This window comes from Cryptomeria japonica, unplaced genomic scaffold (assembly GCF_030272615.1).
Source record: "Cryptomeria japonica unplaced genomic scaffold, Sugi_1.0 HiC_scaffold_111, whole genome shotgun sequence".
Classification (NCBI taxonomy): Eukaryota; Viridiplantae; Streptophyta; class Pinopsida; order Cupressales; family Cupressaceae; genus Cryptomeria; species Cryptomeria japonica.
This window is the reverse complement of record NW_026728933.1, coordinates 286,328-293,057: the sequence shown is the minus strand read 5'-3', so window position 1 is coordinate 293,057 and position 6,730 is coordinate 286,328. Positions and strand designations below refer to the sequence as shown.

Genomic DNA, 6,730 nt, shown 5'->3' with positions numbered 1-6,730 from the left:
TCTTGGAACGCATTTGTGGTCCTTGGGTCCCATTTTGCATCCCGAAACTTGTGTTTTGGTGCTTGATCCCTATTTTGGGTGCCCACCTTGCACCAAGTGCGCACCCGGGGCAAACCGAGCGCCTTGGTGCACCGGGGCAAGATCGAGCGTGCACCCGAGGCGCCCCGAACATGCACCAAGGTGCACTCGGCCCACATGTGAGCGCAGGTCGTTGCGCCCGAGGTGGTGTGTGGGCACCGCGTTGCAGACGGGACACTGCACGCACACGACGCCCCGTCCAGGTGCACGCACGTAGGCCGGGCCGGGTGCACACCCGATGCCCTAGCAAGGTGCGCGCACCCGGGCAGGGCTCACACTTGGCGAACGGGGCGCACTTCGCGAGGGAGGGTGTGCACCTCGACGGGGGTGGGTGGCCGGGGTGGATTCGCACGTGGGTCGCGGTTTGCTAAGTACACACTGCGACAAGCTCATAACGGGTGCGATCATACCAGCGTTAGTGCACCGGATCCCATCAGAACTCCGCAGTTAAGCGCGCTTGGGCCGGAGTAGTACTGGGATGGGTGACCTCCCGGGAAGTCCCGGTGTTGCACCCTTTTTTAGTTTTTCGCCGGGCGTCGCAATGCTATTTGAATTAACCTTTTGCCCGTTTGCGTTCTCGTCGGGGCCGGGCCGGGCCGGGGTGCGTTGCCCGCACTACCGCGCGCGCCGGGGCGACACCGAGCGCGCACCCGAGGCGCCCCGAGCACACAGGCCACGGTGCAACCCGGGCGTTGTGCGCGCACCCCGGTGCGCCCGAGGTGCTGCGCGCGCACCCAGGTGAAATCGGTGTGCACCTCGGCCAGTGCGCGCTCGGTCGAGTCGCGCACGTTGGCCAAGGTGCACGGTGATGTTTCTTACTCTAAGGTTCCGCACCAGACGCCCGGGACAGGTGAGCGAAGCTGGGCGGGGCCGGGTGCGCGCCCGGGGCAGGTGCACGCAGCTGGAGAGAGCTTTGGAGCGCACCAGAGGTGCGCACCTTGGAGCACACTTCGGAGCGCACCAATGATGCGCTCCATTCAAAAGTTTCCTGAAAAGGCAAAAAAAGTTGAGATTATAGAATTTCCCACTTGAGAGATTGTAAAAAAAAAAAATTTAAAATGAAGGAAACGCGGGTGCCAAGGTGTGCGCGCCCGGGTGCGCAGCCCAGCCAAGGTGTGCGCACCAAGGCGCCCACCCTGGCGAAGGTGCACGCAAGGTGCGCACCCGAGGCAAACCGGACAATTAACCCAACTTTCGACTTCGCGCGCACCTGCGCACCTTGGAGCGCACTTCGGAGCGCTCCTTGGTGCGCACCAATCTTGGGCACCTCGGAGTGCACCATGGCGCCCACCAAGGTGCGCACCCGCGGCAAACCGAGCTTCGACTTCGTGCACACCTTGGAGGCGCCCACCAAGGTGCGCAGCCCAGCCAAGGCGTGCGCATCAAGGTGCGCACCCGGGGCAAACCGAGCTCCGACTTCGTACGCACCATGGAGCGCACAAAAGGTGCGCAACCCAGCCAAGGTGTGCGCACCCCGGGCAAACCGAGCTCCGAATCGTGCGCACCAGAGGTGCACGCCATCGTGCGCACCTTGGAGCACACTTCGGAGCCCTCCTTGGTGCGCACCGATGTTGCGCACCTCGGAGCGCACCCGGGGAAAACAATGCAATTAACCCGACTTTTGACTTCGTGCGCACCTCGAAGCGCTCTCGGGTTCGCACCTCGGAGCACACCGAGGTGCGCACCTTTGATGCGCTGCCTTCACCAATTTCCAGAAAAGGCAAGAAAACATTGAGAAGGTGTGCGCACCGAGGTGCCCACCCTGGCGAAGGTGCACGCGAGGTGCGCACCCGGGGCAAACCGGGCTCCGACTTCGTGCACGCCATGCTGCGCACCTTGGAGGGCCATGGTGCGCACCTTGGAGCAAACTTCGAAGCGCTCAATGGTGCCCAACCCAGCCAAGGTGCCCACCGCGGCGAAGGTGCACGCGAGGTGCGCACCCGGGGCAAACCGGGCTCCGACTTCGTGCACGCCGCACCTTGGAGCACACTTCGGAGCGCTCCTTGGTGCGCACCAGGGCGCGCAAACCAGCCGAGGTGCCCACCCCGGCGAAGGTGCACGCGAGGTGCGCACCCGGGGCAAACCGGGCTCCGACTTCGTGCACGCCATGGTGCGCACCCGGGGCAAACCGGACTCCGACTTCGTGCAGGCCGCACCTTGGAGCACACTTCGGAGCGCTCCTTGGTGCGCACCATGGTGCCCACCAGGGCGCGCAACCCAGCCAAGGTCTGCACACCAAGGTGCCCACCCCGGCGAAGGTGCACGCGAGGTGCGCACCCGGGGCAAACCGGGCTCCGACTTCGTGCACGCCATGGTGCCCACCGCGGCAAAGGTGCACGCGAGGTGCGCACCCGGGGCAAACCGGGCTCCGACTTCGTGCACGGCGCACCTTGGAGCACACTTCGGAGCGCTCCTTGGTGCGCACCATGGTGCCCACCAGGGCGCGCAACCCAGCCAAGGTGTGCGCACCAAGGTGCACGCGAGGTGCGCACCCGGGGCAAACCGGGGTCCGACTTCGTGCACGCCGCACCTTGGAGCACACATCGGGGCGCTCCCGGGTTCGCACCGTGGTGGGCACCTCGGAGCACACCAAGGTGGGCAGCGAGGTGCGCACCTTTGATGCGATGCCTTCACTAATTTCCATAAAAGGCAAAAAAAAACGAGATTTTAAAATTTCCGTTTTGAAAGATAGTGAAAAAAAGGGAATGCTGGTGCCATCTTGAGCCCGCCCTGGTGCGCAGCCCAGCCAAGGTGTGCGCACCAAGGTGCCCACCCTGGCGAAGGTGCGCGCCCGGGCAATTAACCCAACTTCCAACCTCGCGCGCGCCAGGGTGGGAGCGCACCCAACAACCGGGCCTGGGAAGAGCCAATGCGAGAAACCCCACCAAACGCTCTGACAAAAAAAGAGGGGGCGCTCCAGTAACCCCGCTTCGGAGCGCACCCTGGGCAAACCCAGCCAAGGTGCCCACCCCGGCCAAGGTGCAGGCGAGGTGCGCACCCGGGGCAAACCGGGCTCCGACAACGTGCACGCCGCACCTTGGAGCACACTTCGTAGCGCTCCCGGGTGCGCACCTTTGATGCGCTGCCTTCACTAATTTCCAGAAAAGGCAAAAAAAAAAGGAGATTTTGAAATTTCCGTTTTGAAAGATAGTGAAAAAAACGGAACGCGGGTGCCATCTTGAGCCCGCCCTGGTGCGCAGCCCAGGCAAGGTGCCCACCCTGGCAAAGGTGCGCACCCGGGCAATTAACCCTACTTCCGACTTCGTGCGCGCCAGGGTGGCAACCGGGCCTGGGAAGAGCCAATGCGAGAAACCCCACCAAACGCTCCGACAAAAAAAGAGGCGGCGCTCCAATAACCCCGCTTCGGAGCGAAGCCGGGGCAAACCCAGCCAAGGTGCCCACCCCGACGAAGGTGCACGCGAGGAGCGCACCCGGGGCAAACCGGGCTCCGACAACGTGCACGCAGCACCTTGGAGCACACTTCGAAGCACTCCCGGGTGCCCACCGGCGTTGCGCACCGTGGTGGGCAGCGAGGTGCGCACCTTTGATGCGCTGCCTTCACTAATTTCCAGAAAAAGGCAAAAAAAAATGAGATTTTAAAATTTCCGTTTTGAAAGATAGTGAAAAAAAAGGAACGCGGGTGCCATCTTGAGCCCGCCCTGGTGCGCAGCCCAGGCAAGGCATGCGCACCAAGGTGCCCACCCGAGGTGCACACCCGGGGCAAACCGGGCTCCGACTTCGTGCAGGCCGCACCTTGGAGCACACTTCGGAGCGCTCCTTGGTGCGCACCATGGTGCCCACCAGGGCGCGCAACCCAGCCAAGGTCTGCACACCAAGGTGCCCACCCCGGCGAAGGTGCATGCGAGGTGCGCACCCGGGGCAAACCGGGCTCCGACTTCGTGCACGCCATGGTGCCCACCGCGGCGAAGGTGCACGCGAGGTGCGCACCCGGGGCAAACCGGGCTCCGACTTCGTGCACGGCGCACCTTGGAGCACACTTCGGAGCGCTCCTTGGTGCGCACCATGGTGCCCACCAGGGCGCGCAACCCAGCCAAGGTGTGCGCACCAAGGTGCACGCGAGGTGCGCACCCGGGGCAAACCGGGGTCCGACTTCGTGCACGCCGCACCTTGGAGCACACATCGGGGCGCTCCCGGGTTCGCACCGTGGTGGGCACCTCGGAGCACACCAAGGTGGGCAGCGAGGTGCGCACCTTTGATGCGATGCCTTCACTAATTTCCATAAAAGGCAAAAAAAAACGAGATTTTAAAATTTCCGTTTTGAAAGATAGTGAAAAAAAGGGAATGCTGGTGCCATCTTGAGCCCGCCCTGGTGCGCAGCCCAGCCAAGGTGTGCGCACCAAGGTGCCCGCCCTGGCGAAGGTGCGCGCCCGGGCAATTAACCCAACTTCCAACCTCGCGCGCGCCAGGGTGGGAGCGCACCCAACAACCGGGCCTGGGAAGAGCCAATGCGAGAAACCCCACCAAACGCTCTGACAAAAAAAGAGGGGGCGCTCCAGTAACCCCGCTTCGGAGCGCACCCTGGGCAAACCCAGCCAAGGTGCCCACCCCGGCCAAGGTGCAGGCGAGGTGCGCACCCGGGGCAAACCGGGCTCCGACAACGTGCACGCCGCACCTTGGAGCACACTTCGTAGCGCTCCCGGGTGCGCACCTTTGATGCGCTGCCTTCACTAATTTCCAGAAAAGGCAAAAAAAAAAGGAGATTTTGAAATTTCCGTTTTGAAAGATAGTGAAAAAAACGGAACGCGGGTGCCATCTTGAGCCCGCCCTGGTGCGCAGCCCAGGCAAGGTGCCCACCCTGGCAAAGGTGCGCACCCGGGCAATTAACCCTACTTCCGACTTCGTGCGCGCCAGGGTGGCAACCGGGCCTGGGAAGAGCCAATGCGAGAAACCCCACCAAACGCTCCGACAAAAAAAGAGGCGGCGCTCCAATAACCCCGCTTCGGAGCGCAGCCGGGGCAAACCCAGCCAAGGTGCCCACCCCGACGAAGGTGCACGCGAGGAGCGCACCCGGGGCAAACCGGGCTCCGACAACGTGCACGCAGCACCTTGGAGCACACTTCGAAGCACTCCCGGGTGCCCACCGGCGTTGCGCACCGTGGTGGGCAGCGAGGTGCGCACCTTTGATGCGCTGCCTTCACTAATTTCCAGAAAAAGGCAAAAAAAAATGAGATTTTAAAATTTCCGTTTTGAAAGATAGTGAAAAAAAAGGAACGCGGGTGCCATCTTGAGCCCGCCCTGGTGCGCAGCCCAGGCAAGGCATGCGCACCAAGGTGCCCACCCGAGGTGCACACCCGGGGCAAACCGGGCTCCGACTTCGTGCAGGCCGCACCTTGGAGCACACTTCGGAGCGCTCCTTGGTGCGCACCATGGTGCCCACCAGGGCGCGCAACCCAGCCAAGGTCTGCACACCAAGGTGCCCACCCCGGCGAAGGTGCACGCGAGGTGCGCACCCGGGGCAAACCGGGCTCCGACTTCGTGCACGCCATGGTGCCCACCGCGGCGAAGGTGCACGCGAGGTGCGCACCCGGGGCAAACCGGGCTCCGACTTCGTGCACGGCGCACCTTGGAGCACACTTCGGAGCGCTCCTTGGTGCGCACCATGGTGCCCACCAGGGCGCGCAACCCAGCCAAGGTGTGCGCACCAAGGTGCACGCGAGGTGCGCACCCGGGGCAAACCGGGGTCCGACTTCGTGCACGCCGCACCTTGGAGCACACATCGGGGCGCTCCCGGGTTCGCACCGTGGTGGGCACCTCGGAGCACACCAAGGTGGGCAGCGAGGTGCGCACCTTTGATGCGATGGCTTCACTAATTTCCATAAAAGGCAAAAAAAAACGAGATTTTAAAATTTCCGTTTTGAAAGATAGTGAAAAAAAGGGAATGCTGGTGCCATCTTGAGCCCGCCCTGGTGCGCAGCCCAGCCAAGGTGTGCGCACCAAGGTGCCCGCCCTGGCGAAGGTGCGCGCCCGGGCAATTAACCCAACTTCCAACCTCGCGCGCGCCAGGGTGGGAGCGCACCCAACAACCGGGCCTGGGAAGAGCCAATGCGAGAAACCCCACCAAACGCTCTGACAAAAAAAGAGGGGGCGCTCCAGTAACCCCGCTTCGGAGCGCACCCTGGGCAAACCCAGCCAAGGTGCCCACCCCGGCCAAGGTGCAGGCGAGGTGCGCACCCGGGGCAAACCGGGCTCCGACAACGTGCACGCCGCACCTTGGAGCACACTTCGTAGCGCTCCCGGGTGCGCACCTTTGATGCGCTGCCTTCACTAATTTCCAGAAAAGGCAAAAAAAAAAGGAGATTTTGAAATTTCCGTTTTGAAAGATAGTGAAAAAAATGGAACGCGGGTGCCATCTTGAGCCCGCCCTGGTGCGCAGCCCAGGCAAGGTGCCCACCCTGGCAAAGGTGCGCACCCGGGCAATTAACCCTACTTCCGACTTCGTGCGCGCCAGGGTGGCAAACCGGGCTCCGACTTCGTGCAGGCCGCACCTTGGAGCACACTTCGGAGCGCTCCTTGGTGCGCACCATGGTGCCCACCAGGGCGCGCAACCCAGCCAAGGTCTGCACACCAAGGTGCCCACCCCGGCGAAGGTGCACGCGAGGTGCGCACCCGGGGCAAACCGGGCTCCGACTTC

General features: G+C 63.3%; 1 non-coding gene across 1 annotated transcript; it reads left to right on the top strand.

The window, feature by feature from the left end:
• The first annotated feature begins 474 nt into the window (after positions 1-474).
• LOC131865423 (5S ribosomal RNA) lies at positions 475-593 on the top strand. Its single transcript, XR_009364145.1, has one exon. It is a non-coding gene; the product is annotated as a 5S ribosomal RNA (ribosomal RNA).
• Positions 594-6,730: the final 6,137 nt, after the last annotated feature.